The sequence below is a fragment of the Pristiophorus japonicus genome, unplaced genomic scaffold (genome assembly GCF_044704955.1).
Source record: "Pristiophorus japonicus isolate sPriJap1 unplaced genomic scaffold, sPriJap1.hap1 HAP1_SCAFFOLD_71, whole genome shotgun sequence".
Taxonomy (NCBI): Eukaryota; Metazoa; Chordata; class Chondrichthyes; family Pristiophoridae; genus Pristiophorus; species Pristiophorus japonicus.
The window spans coordinates 1,046,718-1,066,138 of record NW_027254624.1 but is presented as its reverse complement, the minus strand read 5'-3'; the positions used below and the strand labels follow the sequence as shown (position 1 = coordinate 1,066,138).

At 43.6% G+C, this 19,421-nt stretch overlaps 1 non-coding gene across 1 annotated transcript; it reads left to right on the top strand.

Moving 5' to 3' along the window:
- Positions 1 to 1,014: 1,014 nt before the first annotated feature.
- Positions 1,015 to 1,096, top strand: trnas-cga (transfer RNA serine (anticodon CGA)). Its single transcript has one exon. It is a non-coding gene; the product is annotated as a tRNA-Ser (tRNA).
- Positions 1,097 to 19,421: the final 18,325 nt, after the last annotated feature.

Sequence of the window (19,421 nt, the reverse complement as noted above, 5' to 3'; positions counted from 1 at the left end):
TAACCAGCAACGCCACCCGGCCTCCTTTTCCTTTCTGTCTATCGTTCACAAGCATCTTATCTACCTGCCCTGCTACCGTCAAGGATTCTGTGGACATGCACTCAAAGGTCATTTGCACCTCTACACTCATCAGTGGCCTAACATTTAATGTTTATTCGCTTTCCCTATAAGCACTCCCCAAATGCATTATCTAATACTTCTCCGGGTTGAATTCCATTAAACCCCTGACCAGTTCTTTGATATCTACCTTCAATGTACAGCTTTCTTCCTCATTATCAAGCATACCTGGTTGACCAATCTTTTAGTCACCTGCGCTAATTTGTATTTAGTGGTTCGCTGTCAAATTTGTATCGCATAATACTCTTGTGAAGTGCCTTGGACGTTTCGCTAATTTCAAGGTGCTAATTATATATAAGTTGTTGTTGTTGTTTAAAATGTGTGTTACATAACGTTATATAGAGATTGCATCACAGAAAGAGACAAATGTACCTAACTGGTGTTGCTAGAGTTAATGCTGCACACTACCCTACTTCACTTGATCCTATCAGCATATTGTTCTATTGCTTTCTCACTCATGTGCTTAGGTAATTCCCTTTAAAATGAATCTGTGCTACTCGGCTCAACTACTGTTTATGTAGCATCTTCCACATTCTAACCACTCTTTGGTAAATAAGTTGCTCTTGAATTGTCTACTGAATTTATCGGTGACCTCCCGTTCTGAACTCCTGCACAATAGCAAACATTTTCTCCACATCAACTCGATCAAATACCTTAATAATGTTAAAAATATATCTCACTTGTTTTTCGAGAAAGAAGCTCCCCACACTGTTCAGTTTTCCCCGAAATGTAAATTCTTTCAGTTCTGACCGAAATGTTTCCTTCTTTGCTGTGAGATTCTGTGATTCTACGATTTAATTTTCACATCGTCTGGGAGATCCAAGACGGCAAGCATGCAGGCGGTCTCTGTGATAAATTGCACCGACGATTGAACTATTAAAGCAGCTCTACTGTGTAGCTGCGATGGCCGAGTGGTTAAGGCGTTGGACTCGAAATCCAATGGGGGTTTCCTGCGCAGGTTCGAACCCTGCTCGCAGCGATTCTACAGGTGCTCTTTTTTTATCGACGCACGGGGATCTCATTGGAACTCCCTCCACTGCCCTTTATTACACTGATTGACGCTAAGCAGTTGTTCGAACTGGAAACATTAATAGTATATCGGTATTAATTGTTAGTTTGTTGGAAACTATCTGCAAAAATCAGTGAGCAATATACACAGCATGAAAAAATGCCTTTTAATAAAGATAAGTGCATTCTTTGGGAGGAACTCACCTTTAATTAATGAGTGCGAACGAGGTTTAGTTTTATAAAGATGAACACGTTTTGCCAAAATGACCACGGCAGCGTTTGACGTTGCAATTTTCTGATTACATCAGTGTTTGCATCAAAGTAGATTCCTTATCCATTAGGCGACGTGGCCCCTGCAGTTTGCAGCAGACGAATGTACAGCAAAATTCTAAAGGGTCAAAGTATAATAAAAAGTCAAGTATGAAATCTCGGTTCGGCAATGCAAGGAGTATTCGGAACCCAGGAGAGGGCTCTGAGCTGGTTAGAGTGGGTGAGACCTCAGATCACAGGAACCCAAGAAAAAATGCAAAAGGCAGGAGGCAACAGAGCAGAGTAGCACTGGGGCAAGTGTAAACGACAAGGTGATAGGAAGGGACAATATGTATGAAAATAAAGGGGCTGCAGGTGGGGTCAAAACTAAAAATTATGGTTTAAAAACTAGTATTAAAACACTTTACCTAACCGCACGCAGCATTCGAAATAAAGTAAATGAGTTGACGGCACAAATCATCATAAATGGGTATGATTTGGTGGCCATTTCAGAAACGTTGCAGGTTGGCCAGGACAGGGAATTAAACATACTGTGGTATCTGACAATTCGGAAAGATAGACAAGAAGGGAAAGGAGGTGGAGTAGCTCTGTTAATAAAGGATGTTGTGAGAGATGATATTGGCTCTATGAACAAAATGTTGAATCATTGTGAGTGGAGACAAGAGTTGTAAGGGGAAAAAGTCACTGGTGGGCATAGTTTATAGGCCCCCAAATAATAGCTTCACGGTGGGGCGGGCAATAACCAAGGGAATAATGGAGGCATGTGAAAAAGAAACGGCAGTTATCATGGGGGATTTTAACCTACATATCGATTGTTCAAATCAAATCGCACTGGGTAGCCTTGAGGAGGAATTCATAGAATGCATACGGGATTGTTTCTTAGAACAGTGTGTTACAGAACATACAAGGGAGCAAGCTATCTTAGATCTGGTCCTGTGTAATGAGACAGGAATAATAAACGATCTCCCAGTAAAAGCTCCTCTCGGAATGAGTGACCACAGTATGGTTGAATTTGAAATACAGATTGAGGGTGAGGAAGTAGTGTCTCAAACGAGCGTACTATGCTTAACCAAAGGTGACTATAGTGGTATGAGGGCAGAGTTGGCGGACGTAGACTGGAAACACAGACTAAACGGTGGCACAATTGAGGAACGGTGAAGGACCTTTATGGAGCTCTTTCATAGTGCTCAACAAAAATATATTCCAGTGAAAAAGAAGGGCAGTAAGAGAAGGGATAACCAGCCGTGGATAACCAAGGAAATAAAGGCGAGTATCAAAATGAAAACCAATGTGTATAAGGTGGCGAAGGTTAGTGGGAAACTAGCAGATTGGGAACATTTTAAACGACAGCAAAGAATGACGAAGAAAGCAATAAAGAAAGGAAAGATAGATTACGAAGGTAAACTTGCACAAAACATAAAAATAGTTAGTAAAAGCTTGTACCGATATATAAAACGGAAAAGAGTGACTAAAGTAAATGTTGGTCCCTGAGAAGATGAGAAGGGGGATTTAATAATGGGAAATGTGGAAATGGCTGAGACCTCAAACAATTATTTTGCTTCGGTCTTCACAGTGGAACACACAAAAACCATGCCATAAACTGCCGATCACGGGAATGTGGGAAGGAAGGACCTTGAGATAATCACTGTCACTAGGGGGGTAGTGCTGGACAGGCTAATAGGACTCAAGGTAGAAAAGTCCCCTGGTCCTGATGAAATGTATCCCAGGGTATTAAAAGAGATGGCGGACGTTCTAGCAGATGCATTCGTTATAATCTACCAAAATTCTCTGGACTCTGGTGAGGTACCAGCGAATTAAAAATCAGCAAATGTAACGCCTCTTTTTAAAAAAGGGGGCAGATAAAAGGCAGGTAACTATAGGCCGGTTAGTTTAACATCTATAGTGCGGAAAATGCTTGAAGCGATCATTAAGGAAGAAATAGCGGGGCATTTAGATAGGAATAGCACAATCAAGCAGACGCAACATGGATTCAGGAAGGGGAAAGCCTGTTTAAATAATTTACTGGAATTCCTTGAGGATATAATGAGCATGGTGGATAGAGGTGTACCGATGGATGTGGTGTATTTAGATTTCCAAAAGACTTTCGATACGATGCCACACAAAAGGTTACTGCAGAAGATAAAGGTACGCAGAGTCATAGGAAATCTATTAGCATAGATAGCGAATTGGCTAGCTAACAGAAAGCAGAGAGGCGGGATAAATGGGTCCTTTTCAGGTTGGAAATCGGTGGTTAGTGGTGTGCCACAGGGCTCGGTGCTGGGAACACAACTGCTTACAATATGCATAGATGACCTGGAAGAGGGGACAGAGTGTAGTGTAACAACATTTGCAGATGACACAAAGATTAGTTGGAAAGCGGATTGTGTAGAGAACACAGAGAGGCTACAAAGAGATTTAGATAGGTTAAGTGAATGGGCTAAGATTTGGCAGATGGAATACAATGGCGGAAAATGTGAGGTCATCCACCTTGGGGAATAAAAACTATAAAAAGGAATATTATTTGAATGGGGAGAAATTACAACATGCTGAGATGCAGAGGGACCTGGGGGTCCTTGTGCATGAAACTTCATGAATCCCAAAATGTTAGTTTGCAGGTACAGCAAGTAAGCAGGAAGGCGAATGGAATGTTGGATTTCATTGCGAGAGGATGGAGTACAAAAGCAGGGAGGTCCTGCTGCAACTGTATTGTTGAGGACGCACCTGGAGTATTGCGTGAAGTTTTGATCACCTTACTTAAGGAAGGATATACTAGCTTTGAAGGGGGTACAGAGACTAGGCAGATTCCGGAGATGAGGGGGTTACCTTATTATGATAGATTGCGTAGACTGGGTCTTTACTCGTTGGAGTTCAGAAGGATGAGGGGTGATCTGAAAGAAACATTTAAAATAATGAAAGGGATAGACAAGATAGAGGCAGAGAGGTTGTTTCCACTGGTCGGGTTGACTAGAACTAGCGGGCACAGCCTCAAAATACGAGGGAGCCAATTTTATACCGAGTTGAGAAGGAATTTCTTTTCCCAGAGTGTTGTGAATCTGTCGAATTCTCTGCCCAAGGAAGCAGTTGAGGCTAGCTCATTGAATCTATTCAAATCACAGATAGATACATTTTTAACCAATAAGGGAATTAAGGGTTACGGGGAGCGGGAGGGTCAGTGGAGCTGAGTCCACGGCCAGATCAGCCATGATCTTGTTGAATGGCGGATCAGGCTCGAGTGGCAAGATGGCCTACTCCTGTTCCTCATTCTTATGTTCTTATAATGAGGGATTACGCAGTGGAATTGTATTTAGATCAGTTCCATACTTTGCACTGCAAACCAATCAGCGGCAGTGAGCCTTTCACTGATTGAAATACGAGAAGTCACAAATCCCCGGAGGATATGGAATTATTCATTTAATGCTGGAAATACTCCGCAGGGCCGCCAGATCTCGGCAGAACTAATGTTTTGCAGCATTGCTTCAGTGTATTACAGGTTTGGTGTGAGTTTCGTCCCTGAATGTTTAAGCTGCTCTAAAATACTTGCAGCCCAACTGCACCACCAAAATTAAAATAAATGGCCTGTAATGGGTTCGAACTCGCCAATTGGGCGTTAGTAACACCAAGCGCTAACCAAGTGAGGCAATCGGCCTTCATGCTATGTGCTTTCTTATGGCACTTTTACATTAAAATGATAGCATTCCTATAGCGACTTTCACCTCAGCACTTCCCAAAGCAGTTCACAACAAATTAATTACTTTTAAAATGTGATCACTTTGTAGTGTAGGAAATGCAACAATGTACAACTTGGAAGGAGGCCATTTCAGCCAATAGTGCCCGAGGATGCCGATCTAGAGCTTTCCAGCCTAATTCCCACTTCCCAGATCTAAGTGCGTCCTATGGGTTACAGCAATTTAAGTGGCATTGAATTATTTTTAAAATGTGTGAGGGTTTCTGCCGCATTGAGGCATTGAGTTCCCGACCACCATGACGCCCTGGGTAAAGACATTTATCCTCGCAGCTCATCTAACCCTCCCCCTAATTCATCATCATAGGCAGTCCCTCGGAATCGAGGAAGACTTGCTTCCACTCTTAGCACGTGTTCTTAGATGGCTGTACAGTTCAATACGGGAACCACAGTCTTTGTCACAGGTCAGACAGACCGTCTTTGAGGGAAAGGATGGGCAGGGAGCCTGGTTTGCCGCAGCTCCTTCCGCTGCCTGCACCTGATTTCTGCATGCTCTCGGCGACGATACTCGAGGAGCTCAGCACACTCCAGCAGGCACTTCCTCCACTTAGGGCGACCTATGGCCAAGGACTCCCAGGTCACAGTGGGGATGTCACACTTTATCAGGGAGGCTTTGAGGGTGTCTTTGTAACGTTTCCTCTGTCCACCTTTTGCTCATTTGCCGTGGACGAGTTCCGAGAAGAGCGCTTGCTCTGGCAGTCTAGTGTCTGGCATATGGCCTGCCCAGCGGAGCTGATCAAGTGTGGTAAGTGGTGCAATGCTGGGGATGATGTCTTGGACGAGGGCGCGAATGTTTGCGCGTCTGTCCTGCCAGGGGATTTGCAGGATCTTGAGGAAACATCGCTGGTGGCATGTCTCCAGCGACTTGAGGTGTTAACTGTACATAGTCCACGTCCCTGAGCCATACAGGAGGGCGGGTATTACTTCAGCCTTGTAGACCATGAGCTTGGTGAAAGTTTTGAGGGACTAATCTTCAAACACTCTTTTCCTCAGGCGGCCGAAAGCTGTACTGGCGTACTGCAGGCAGTGTTGGATCTCATCATCAAAGCCTGCTCTTGTTGATAGGAGGCGCCCGAGAGAGGGAAATTGGTCCACCCCGAAATTAGTTTAAATCTATTCCTCCTGGTTGTTGACCACTCTGCAAAGGGAAACAGGACCTTCCTACCAACTCTATCTAGAGCCCTCATAAAGTTATGCACCTCAATATTGTCTCCCCTCAGCCTCCTCTGGTCCAAAGAAAACAGACTCAGCATTTCCAATCTTTCCTCATCACCAAAATTCTCCAGTTCTGGGAACATTTTTGTAAATCTCCTCAGTACCCTTTCCAGCGCAATCACATCTTTTTTTTAAAATGTGGTCACCAGAACTGCACACAGTACTGCAGCAGCGGCCTAACCAATGTTTTATACAGTCAAGTACAATGTCCTTGCTGTAACCAGCAGAGTTACGGACCGAGAGCTGGTAAGTGGGATTAGGTTGGATAACCTTTTGTTGGCTGGCGCAGATACGATGGTAAGTACTGCAGGGATTCCAATACGACCAAGTTGATCTCTTGGACTAATTTTGATCGCGTAGATGGAGAGGAATGTTAACAGATTTTTTCTGCACAATTAGCCTGGGTTTTTTTTCTGCTTTTTTGCTTCTCCCATGCGTTCGCATGGCTCGGGTTGGGGCGGTGTGTATAATTTTTCGGTGCAAGGTGTGTAGAAGTTGTGTGGGGTGGACTTATTGGGCTGGGCGTTCTTTATCTTTCCGCCATTGTCATACTTCACAGGTTCATATATAGCCTTCAGGGTTGTTGATCAAAGGGCCTTGTGGCTCTTTGTCGGCTGGCATGTATACTCTGGACCGAAGTGGCCTCCTTCAGCGCTGTGGATTTCTAGATTTCTATGTACTTTCACAGCCCCAGACTATTCCTTCACAGAGCCAGACAGCTGCAACACATATTCAGACGGCTCTTTCACATTCCCAGACTCTACCTTCACAGATCCACAATCTTCCTACACAGTCCCACACTCTACCTTCACAGATCCAGACTTTTCCTGCACCGACCCAGACAGCGGCTAAACAGACTCAGGCAGCTCCCGCACAGAGGAGTACTGATCCTACACCGAGTCAGACATTACTGCACAGATCCAGACACTCCTGTGCAGACAGGCAAAGCGCATACACAGCAACAAAATGCTTGTATACAGACTCAGACAGTTCCTTTCAGAGACCCAGCATCACCCACACAGGAGCAAACATGTCCTCATCAGCCGCAGACAACACCAACACATTTCCAGAGAGCTTCGACAGAGACACTGACATTTCCTTCGCGAAAGTAGGCAGCTCCTGTACAGAACCAGGCAGGTGCTATACTGAAGCAGGGATTAACAGCACAGCCACAAACTTTCCTAAACAGACCCATACAGCTCCTTTCCGAGACATAGGGATCTGCGAGACAGATTAATTCCCTCCTACATAGACATAGACAGCTCTACCCTGGCCAAGGCATCACCAACACAGATCCAAGAGCTCCTACACAGATATAAGCAGTTCTTGCATGGGCGCAGACTGTTCCGACAAAGGACCAGACTTCTCGTTCACCGAGCCAGTCAGCTCGCTTTGGAGATGCAGACACCTCATTTAAAGATCAAGACAGCACCGGTACTGAATCAAAAATCTCAATGCAGAACCACACTGACCCAGGGAGATCAACCACAGATAGACACACTCCAACACAGACGCGACTCTCCGGCACAAACAGAGACAACTCTTGCACAGACCCAGTCAGCTCCAAACCTGACACATGGAGCTGCAACACAAACCCCGACAGCACCGAAAGAGACCCAGAAACTATTACACAGAAACAGAAAGCTCTTACAGTGACCCAGACACTTCTACCTATACTCAGAGAGCTTGTCATTGAATCCAATGCATAATGCTGCAGATAACTGAATTAAATAGGCTTACAAAGGACAGCATAGCGTATACTGCCTTTCCCGCTATTCTAACCATGCCAGAGTTTATGTTCCACTCGAATATTCTGGAGTCTTTCTTGATTTAAATCTATCAGCATAGCCATCTATTCCTTTCTACCTCATATGCTTGTATAGCCTCTCCTTAAATGTATCTATACTATTCGCTTGAACCACTCCTGCACTATTGAGTTCCACATTCTCATCACTCTTTCCAGAAGGAAGTTGCTTCTGAATTCTCTATTTGGTTCCTGGATTTCTTGATGACTATCTTATATTGGTGGCTTCCAGTTATGCTCTTCCCCACATGCTGAATCTCCATATCAGTGTCTGCCTTTGTTGATAAGAGGCACCGCCTCATTTCCAATGAAATTCTTCCAGTCACACAGCCTTCGTTCAATCAAAAAATATCTAGATTATGAATCAATTATTTATTTATTTAAAACAAATCAAATTCAATTATTTTTAAATAAAAATTAATTTTATTTATTTTCTTAAAATGTTTAATATATATATATTTCTAAATTGGCTTTCAGTCTGGGCTGCTTTTACGTCCCTCCCTCCTTCCTGCCTGTCTATCACCTGTGGCTTCAATAACCGTGTCTGCGCCGCGTGGTCCTGAGCTCCACAGCACGATTGCTTTCAGTGATGACAGAAATCTCACTTTATTCTTTTAAAAAGGAACTGCGGTCAGTCAAGGGTGATTCTGCATCTGGATAAAAGGGATGTCCTTGCAGTCCCCGATCATTCTGTGTCTGTTTAAAAGGGCTGGTTTTCAGTTCCGGTTCATAATCTTTCCCTTTAAAACGGATGTTCTCATAAACCCGGGTCATCCTGTATAATTTGAGAAGGAGTATGATTTCAGCTGCAATGACCGAATTGTTCAACTATCGTCTTCCAATTTACATTGGGGTTGCCTGCGCCGGTGCGCACCCAGATCGCAGTGCATCTGTTCATTCACTCGAAATATGCTCATCTTTTCCTCAATCCACTACTTGAGTTTGCTCGCAATATACGCAACAACACAATGTTTGATGGTGGCAGCGGCCGCGTGGTCTAATGGATACGGCGTCTGACTTCGATAATAACCGCGAACTTATCAAAACATTGCAGATTCGTATCTTGCTGCGTGAAATTTTATATTTGTTGCGATTCTGCCGAGAAACCAACCATCTCTTCGAGTCATTCACCTGAAGTAAAGGAAGGCTGTTCGACAGAACGTGAAACCGGGTTCTTCATCCACAGAATCTGCACGACCTGCTGAGTTTTACATATTTATCTGTTTTTATTCATTCTGTTTCCGTGTCCCTTTTAAGGGGATGTGCTGTCTGTCCGAGATCATTCCCTGTCTGTTTAAAATGGTGTGCTATCAGCCGCGCAACATTCTGTGTCTGTTTAAAAGGGATGTGCTGTCTGTCCCGGAGTTCAAGTTTCAAATTTCAAAAACTGCCTTTGGAGGGTGCAGGAATTTTATTTTGTTTGTGTGTTTGTGCAAGTCAGAGTTTGTGCAAACGTGCTGTGCGATCTTACTGTCATGTGAGAAAAATGCATTACATGCAATTGAAACCGTACTGATTTGAGTGAACACTCTTCGTGGACTCTCTGACAGCAGAAGAATCTGCTGTGGGATTTTGCTATTCCACATCTGAAAGAAGGGAAAATAAACAAGTTAGAAATATAGCGATCTTATCGAGGGCTTGCGTGTGGGCTGTGTGACATGATGACATCCTCCACCCTTATTGACAAGACAAGACATGACTGACTGACTTTGTATCCATAAATATATATTTATATCCAATCCCAACTTTTTAACTTCCAAAATAAATTTGCTTTTTCTGTTCTGCCTGCACAATTGTCTTCAGTGATTAGAGCAATCTCACCTTTTTCTTTTAAAAGGGAATTGCTGTCAGTCAAGGATCATTCTACATCTGTGTAAAAGGGATGTACTTGCAGTCTCGGATCATTCTTGTCTCTTTAAACGGGATGGTTGTCAGTTCCGTTTCATAATCTGTCCATTTAAGACGGATTTTCTCATAATCCCACCTCATCTTTTATAGTTTGAGAAGGAGTGTGCTTTCAGCTGCAATGACCGAATTGATAAACTGCTGTGTTCCAAGTTACATTGTGGTTGCCTGCACGGGTGCGCACACAGATCGCAGTGCATCTGTTCATTTACACGATATCCGCTCAGCTTTTCTTAAATCCACTCCTTGCTGTAGCAGTCGCTCCAAATTAGCTCCCAATTGTCACAACAAGAAATGTTGCGGTCATGGCAGAAACCGCGTGGCTTAATTGATAAGGCGTTTGACTTCGATTGTAGCTGCGACTTTATTACAAAATTGCAGGTTCGAATCCTGCGGCGGTCAATTAATTCGCTGCGTGATATTCTTTCTTATGATTCTGCCGCAAAACCAACCATCGCTTCCAGTCACTCACTGGAAGTAAAGTGAGGCTGTTTGCTTCAACAATCTAATTGCACGTTTTGATCATTGCCGAACTGGTTGCACGGGCGGAGCAAGCTGCGAAGTGGATTTCCCAGCACATTATTTGTGTTTGGATACAAAAAGCAGGAGATTAAATGGCTGACGCGGGGGTAAATAATGGACGAGGTGGTCGAGCGGTTAAGGCGATGGACTGCTAATTAATTGTTCTCTGCACGCACGGATTCACATCCCATTCTCGTTCTTATTGTGTTTTTTCAATCACATTTAACCTCATCGCCAAATTTCCCATTTAATTACAAGGATGCTGCACTTTGCTCATGTCATGTCTCAAACTAATAATATATTCGTCAAAGGAGTAACATTTGGAGGACTATGGAGAGAGGGAATAATTAGATAGGTCTCTGAGGGACAGCACAAGCACGATGGGCCGAATACATTTTCTCACACCCGTTACAATCTGAGAGCTACGCAAATCACTGTCGGTGGCTCGTTGGTCTCGGGGTCTGATTCTTGCTGAGGGATGATCACATTTGATCTGCGAGAGTTCCCGGGTCCAAATCGCGGACGAGCCCCGCCATTCTTTACTCAAAGTTCCATTTCTCACAGCCGCTTGACATGTGAGAAAACTGACATATTTCACATTAAAACCGATGATTTTGCGCCAATGTTCCCACAGCGTCCAAATCCCAGAGCAAAGATTTAATCCCCTTCCCACTGAACACTGCGGGCAGACATGGTCACCTTGGTAACGGAATGGTCATTGTGACATCACTTTCTATCCAATAGCACGCAAGACAATGCGTCATCAATAAATGGTAAATGAATTAAACACTCTGCAATTACATTGTACATAATAGGAAATAAAATGTTGGAAAATAACTGGTGCAGATAATAGCTTATCTCTATCAAACATTAAGAATGATGTGTTTTGTTTACACACACACACACACATAGCAACGACTCTGTGTGCATTCTTTTCAGTTGTTCGACTTAACCTGATACAATTTTATTTCTTAGGACTTTAGGAACCCGCGGGAAGCCATCAGGTGGTGTTTGCTGTTTCAGTATCTCAAGAGATAGCGCGCCGTTGCTCCTCCCACTGCCCGGGGAAAGGGGTAGCTACTTAAACGGACAGGGACTCTCTTTTCTCTGCCTATTTATACTTAAAGGAACAGTCCAGTTTATCTCAGAGTGTTGGCGGACTTCACGAACCGAGCTACTATTACCATTCTCTCCCTTCTGTACTGTGCTGTGATTGTAAAGCTGTCTATTTCAGTAACTTGAGCCTTTCTAAAATGTCACATTGTTTTTATAATCGTTTTGACTTGCTTGTCTAATTTGTCAAAATGTCAAAGGTTTTATTTAAAGGTGGAGTAAAATTTGTTTCAAAATATTCTTTCTAACCCTCCCTCATCTCCCAAATTTTAGAATGCTCTGCAATACTGACTGGGAAGGTGCCAAGTTCGGTCCTTGATCTGGGCTGTTAGTTGATCTCAGCCAAGGCAGCAGTTCAGGGGTTATAATTGTCCTCAGTACCAGTAGGGTAAATATAAGTGAAATTTAGCCACTACAATTGTTCTTAATACTGATCGAGTGACATCAATTGGGAAGTGTATGGATGTCATTTGATGGTAGGATTGGACTCGTCTCTGATGCCTACCACAGTGGAAATCCTGCTGACACTCACTGAGTCGACTGATGGTGAGGACGAAATTTCAACTGATCGTCCAATCTGGAGAGACACAAGGACACTCATACCATGGAGAAACCGTGGAAATGTGGAGACTGTGGGAAGGGATTAAGTTCCCCGTCTGATCTAGAAATGCATTGTCACAGTCACACCGGGGAGAGGCCGTTCTCCTGCTCCATGTATGGGCAGGGCTTCACTCAGTCATCCGTACTGCTGAAACTCCAGCGAGTTCACACTGGGGAAGTGTGGGAAGGATTCACTCAGTCATCTGATTTGGTAGTTCACAATTGACTGCAGGGGTTGGATTCTACTGTTATTACTGCTGTTAATCACATCCTGACTGAACCGTGTTCTTTCTGTCAGTTGGGATTTGTTTCTGCTGATGTTAATAATTCCGAAAACTTGGCTGGAGTTTATTATTTGATATTTCAAATAACTCAATGTGTCAATATTTGATATCTCTATGATAAGAGGAGACTATTGATGTCCTGTTACCGACTGCTCCATTTTGGGCCTTTTCTCCTTTCTAACTCTCGATTGTTTCAGTTCCCATGCCTTTGGTTACTCTCAGGAACAAGTCCCAGATTCCCACACCTTCCAGAGTGTCTCTCTTTGCCTTGGTGTCCAGGTTAGGGATAGCGAACATGCCCGGGATGACTGAACACAAAACCCAGTCTGTTAATCACTTTCAGCGACAGCACTTAACATGTGCACACAGCAGTTGTTGAGATAAGCGACTGCATCTCTTTCCACACTCAATTAGTAAATGGTCTCTCACTGATGTGTTTTCACCCGACGCACATCTGCATCCATTCCCACTGTCCCCACATTTACAGTGTTGAGTCAGCTGGGCACAAGAGTCTCACAGGTTAGACGATTGGTTGAAGGTGCATCCACACACAGAACATGTGTCCTGTTTCTGCCCGCTGTGAATGGTGTTTTTCCAAAGGCTGATGATAAGGTGATCCTGATGAATCCGATGATTCCCTCAAAACTTGACGTGATGGTTGGTTTGAGATTCCCAGCTGCAGATGCTCCCCTTCGAATACCCTGCAAATGGAGGTTACAAAAGTTGTTACTTTAAGTACAGGATAGAAAGTTACACTGTGATGGGCATCAGAGCCGAATTCAATCCTGCCCTCAATTGACATCCCCACACTCCCCATTTGATGTCACTGATCGGTATCAAGAGCAAGGGCACTGGATAATTTTTACTCATATTTAGCCCAGTGGTAGTGAGGACAATTACAACCCCTGAACTGCTGCCTTGACTGAGAACAACGAACAGCCCAGATCAAGGACCGAAATTGGGACCATCGCAGTCAGTATTGCAGAGTGATCTAAAATTTGAGGGGTTGGGGGAGGGTTGGAAAGAATATTTTCAAACAAATTTTAATCCACCTTTAAACAGAACCTTCTTCACAATGCACAATTCTGAAATCCTTTCAAATTAGAAAAGGAAATCAAATGGATCATTAAAAACAATGAGACATTATAGAAAAGCTCGTCACTGAAACTAAACAGCTTTACAATCACTTCACGGTACAAAAGGGAGCGACTGTTAATGGGAGCTCGATTTGTGAAGTCCTCCAACACTCCAAGATAAACTGGACTGTTCTTTTAAGTATAACTAGGCAGAGAAAGGGGAGTCCCTGTCCCTTTAAATATCTGCTCCATTCCCCCAGGCAGCGGGAGGAGCAATAGTGTGCAGTCTCTTTATATCCTGACGCAGCAAGACCTAATAAAACATATTGCATCAGCTTAAGAACAACAATAGAAAACTGTGTCCACAAAGTATTTGCTATATATATATGTGTAAGTGTGTGTGTGTGTGTGTGCAAACTAAAGACATAATTATTGTTGTTTATTATTGAATTCCACAGAGATAAGCTATTATCTTCGCCAGTTTTCAGCATTGTATTTCCTATTATTGCAATGTTGCAGAGTATTTAATCCCTTTACCATTTATTGATGACCCATTGTCTTGTGTACCCTTGTTTAGAAAGTGATGTCACAATGTCTATTCTGTTACCAAGGTGACCGTCTGTCCGCAGTATTCAGTGGGAAAGTGGATTACATCTCACCGAGGGTAATGAGCAGCCACCCACCAGACTCTGCACGTTATTGTCCAGTGATCACCTCACCATCACACAGTAGCTCCTCAGATTTACCTTCAGTGTGGATGACTTGTATAAGTGATGTTGAAAATGAACCTGTAGGGATGAAAGAGGAGTTTGGGGAGGTGAGTTTGGAAATAAGGGTGAAAGAAGAGTTGGGATGAGGGTTTGAAAGAAATGGGGTGAGAGAGGAGTTGGGATGAGGGATTAGAGAGTAGGGGCGAAAGAGTAGTTGGCGAGGGGGAGTTGGAGTGTCGGGGTGAAGGAGGTGTATGAGTGAGGGGTATTTACTGCACATTAATTGCCTTTGTTGAACTATGATGTTTATTTTTCTTTTAAAATGTTTTGCACTGTGTTCCACTGAAGTTAAATGCGGGGCTTCAGTTCCCTGCAGGCACTGGGGCTGTTTCTGGTGAATTAATATGGGTAGTGTTAATTGGGAAGAGATTTTCGTGGGATCATTCTGTGCTGAATGCGCTGCTGTCTGCGGGGTTGCCATCAGTCGCAATGACGAGGTGCTGTTGACAACAAATCCAGGATTCCCTTCCATTGTGACACCAAATCCAGGGACCACTTACATTGTGACACCAAATCCAGGGACCACTTACACTGAGGCATCAAATCCAGGGAGCCCTTACACTGAGGCACCAAATCCAGGAATCAGTTACAATGAGGCATCAAATCCAGGATGAATAACACCGTAACATCAAATTGAGAGATTAATAATACCGTGACAAACAATGCAGGTTCCAGTAAGACTGAGGCATCAAATCCAGGGACCACTTACACTGTGACTACAAAATTACACAGAAATGGGCCATTTGGTCTAACCATTCTCTGCTGGAGTTTATGCTCTGCTCGGGAATTAGCGAGCTTCAGTATGGAGAATGGTCATGCCGGTGAAATCAGCTGTAGTTAGGGGGAAAGGTGGGTAATGAATGAAGAGGCGATGGAGGAATCAGACGGTGACTGGTGGGGCCTGGTGACAGATTAATGTCAGAAGTCCTTTTCAGGCAGGTTGATGATTAGATGTAACCAGTGCAACAACTGTATCAATCTGTTAGTGTCCCCAAATCTAATGTCACTAATTTAGTTTTTCATGAGAAATGTAGAAATGACGATGTGCTGTTGACAGAAAAAAGGGAGGAAATGAGGCTTGCACAGAAAAGAAAGTTCCTTAAATGAACATATTGTGAGGCTGTTGTGTGACTCGGCTCTGTGAGGTTAAAAACATGAAATGGAAAAGGGCATGTCTAGTGACACTTATATTGCCAATAGTGTTTTCTAAGTTAATCAATATATCCTAAGCCGAATACTCGATTGATTATCCCAATCACTAATCACAATCCTAACAACTAACCACAAACCACACTCACTAACCCCGAAACATACATCTAAACCCAGCCCCTAACCAAGGCTAAGAACATAAGAAATATGAGTAGCAGTGGGCCATCTGGCCCCTTGAGCCCACCCCGCCATTCAATAAGATCATGGCTGATCTGATCTTTACCTCAATTCCGCTTCCCTGCCCTCTCCCGATATACCGTGACTCCACCATCTTTCTAAAATCAGTCTATCTGCAACATAAATATTTTCAATGACCCAGACTCCACTGTTCTTTGGGGTAGAGAATTTCAAAGATTCACGACCATATGAGAGAAGAAATTCCTCTTCATTTCCATTTTAAATGGGCGCCCCCTTATGCTCAGACTTTGCCACCGAGTTCTAGATTCCCCCACAAGAGGAAACAGAGATCAGTGCGGAAGCTAAAGACCTGATAAAGGAAGTATTTAAACAATTATTTTGATGCAAAAAATACTGCAAGGTATGATGGTAACAAGTAATTGTAATCAACTAAGCCAGCAAAATTAGCAAAGGCAATTACAAATATCAGAACATTTCAAAGTTGATCACATGCAGTATGTGTGAAGATCTATTAACCGCATTCAACAATCGTTAAATACAGGAAATAACAGATTTACCGTCTTACGAAGGATAGTTCTTTCAAGGGTTGGTTGAAATGAACGTGAAATGAGTGTAAAGTGAGACACGCCGGTTCAGTCTGACACATCCACAATCCGTATGCTCAAACGAAACAAGTTTGGGATTTGAATGTGGGAAAAGATGAATTACGTGAGAAGTGAAAGAATCTCGAGTAAGAAAAGGCCTAAAATGGAAGTGAAGGAAACATTAATTATTCTCTTATTATGGAGAAATCAAATATTGGACACACGATGTTTGAAACAATACTGAGACAGAACATTACTGTCCAGCTCAGGGACAGGGTCATTCAGAGCAGCAGAAACAATGACTGAGTGCCAGAATGAACATGGTTCAGTGCCCAATGGGGGCCCAGTAAATCCTGTCCCGGTCACTAAAGTGGTCTTTGGTATTTACCCAGCATTCCCCGCGACATCGGACGTGCCGACACCAGATTACAGGGGCCCAGTGCGCAGGCGCAGGACCTGGCTGTGTTTGGAGCATGCGCGGTGCGTGCAATGGCGGCGCGGACATGGTGAACATCTGTTCCGCAAAACAGTCCATTTTCAGTGGGGCGGAGGTGAGTAATGGCTCAGCGGGTAGCCGGAAGCACGGAACAAGAACCTGAATGTCGGCGACTGCAGCCTCGAGGCTTTCTCACGGTCGTAGGCCCAGGGTAACTGCGGCCATCTTTGTACAGGAAGGTCGCGTCAGTTCTCCGTCATCTTGGTTCAGTGAGCAGCAAAGCGCATGAGCGGCCATCTTGGTAATGTAACAGCTTAGTTATTTTATTCTCGACACCTCGGATTTCTCACCATCTCCCAAAGGCGCTGCTCAGTACTAATCTTCTGGTTACGTCCAAGACATTTGTACCAGGAAAGCCCCAGAGATGTTCACTCCCTGGGTTAGAATCCCCATGTACAGTCCCAGGGTTGGAATCCCCGTTAACAGTCCCAGGGTTATTATTTCATAAGAACATAATAACATAAGAAATAGGAGCCGGAGTCGATCATTTGGCCCTTGGATCGTGCTCTGCCATTCAATAAGATCATGGCTGATCTGATCATGGACTCAGCTCAACTTCTCTGCCCCCTCCCCATAACCGTTTAATCCCTTATCGCTCAAATATCTGTCTATCTCTGCTTTAAATATTTTCAATGACCCAACCTCTACAGCGCTCTGGGGCAGAGAATGCCATAGATTTACCCTCTGAGCGAAGACATTTCTCCTAATCTCAGTTCTAAATGGATGACCCCTTATTCTGAGACGATGCACCCTAGTTTTAGTTTACCCTGAGTGGAAATATCCTCTCTGGATCTACCTTGTCGAGTCCCCTCGTTATCATATGTTTCAATAAGATCACCTCTCATTCTTTTGAACTCCAATGTGCAGCAGCCCAACCTTCTCAACATATCCTCATTAGACAATCCCCTCGTCGCCGGAATTAACCTCTGAACAGCCTCCAATGCAAGTATATCCTTCCTTAAATACACAGACCAAAAGTGCATGCAGTATTCCAGGTTTGATCTCATCAATACCCTGTACAGTTGTAGCAGGACGTCTCTGCTTTTATACTCTATCCCCCTTGCAATAAAGGCCATCATTCCATTTGCCTTCCTGATTACTTGCTGTATTTGCATACTAACTTTTTGTGTTTGAAGCACAAACACCCTCAGGTCTCTGTCCTGTAGCACTTCGCAATTTTTCTCCATTTAAATTATAATTTGCTTTTCTATTATTTCTGCCAAAGTGGATAACCTCACATTTTCCCACATTTTACAACATCTGACAAATTTTTGCCCACTTCCTTAGCCTTTCTATATCATTTTGCAGATTTTTTTGTGTCCTCAATTTGCTTTCTCACCCATCTTTGTATCATCAGCAAACTTGGCTATATTACACTCAGTCATTTTATCCAAGTCATTAATATAGATTGTAAATAGTTGAGGACCCAGCACCGATTCGTGCGGCACCCCACTAGTCACCATTTGCCAACCAGAAAGATACCTATTTATCCCAACTCTCTGTTTTCTGTTAGTTCGCCTATCCTCTATCTATGCTAATATACTGCCCCCAACCCAGTGAGCTTTTCTCTTGTGCAGTAACCTCTTATATGCCACCTTATCAAATGCCTTCTGGAAATCCAAACACACTACATCTGCTGGTTCCGCCTTATCCATCCGACTCATTACATCCTCAAAGAACTCCAGCAAATTTGTCAAACATGATTTCCCTTTCATGAAGCCATACTGACTCAGCTTGATTGAATCATGCTTTTCCAAATGTCCCACTACTGCTTCCTTAATAATGGTCTCCAGCACTTTCCCAATGACAGATGTCAGGCTAACTGGTCGATAGTTTCCTGCTTTTTGTCTGCCTCCTTTTTTTAAATAGAGTCGTTACATTTTCGGTTTTCCAATCTGTTGGGACCGCCCCAGAATCCAGGGAATTTTGGTAGATTACAACTAATGTGTCCACTATCTCTGCAGCCACTTCTCTTAAGACACTACGATGTAAGCCATCAGGGCAAGGTGACTTGTCTGTCTTTAGTCCCATTATTTTTCTGAGTACTACTTCATTATGAACAGTGATTGTATTAAGTTACTCCCTCACTATTTCCCTTAATTATCGACTTCATTATTACTCTCAGTGACCGAGTGTTTTACTGTAATTAAACTGATCACAGATTGTGTCTGTCAGATATTAACTCCTGCACGGTCCCAGCAAACACTCCCACTCCCTCGTCCCTCTGATGTTTCTGCAGGATTGCTTTGTGAAGACGGGCTCACGGAGAGAAACACCCTGCACGGAATCATCCCAAATTGAGCATCTCCAAGGGAAAAGGCTCCCAGCTTTAATCATTCTCTGTCCTTTCCCCCCAGACCCAGTTCCTTAGCTCAGATTCTGCTAAAAGTAAATTGGGAAAAGTACATTTTGATTTTTACAGGCTGAATTATTGCAGAGAGCTGCGCATTCGCGGTTCAGCCCCGCCCCCTGTGTCAATTCCCAATTAGCAGAAGAGTACATGTGCACTCCCCTCCCCCAGCCCTGCCTGTGATCACCATTCACTCAGTGAGCGGAAGAAGATAGTTT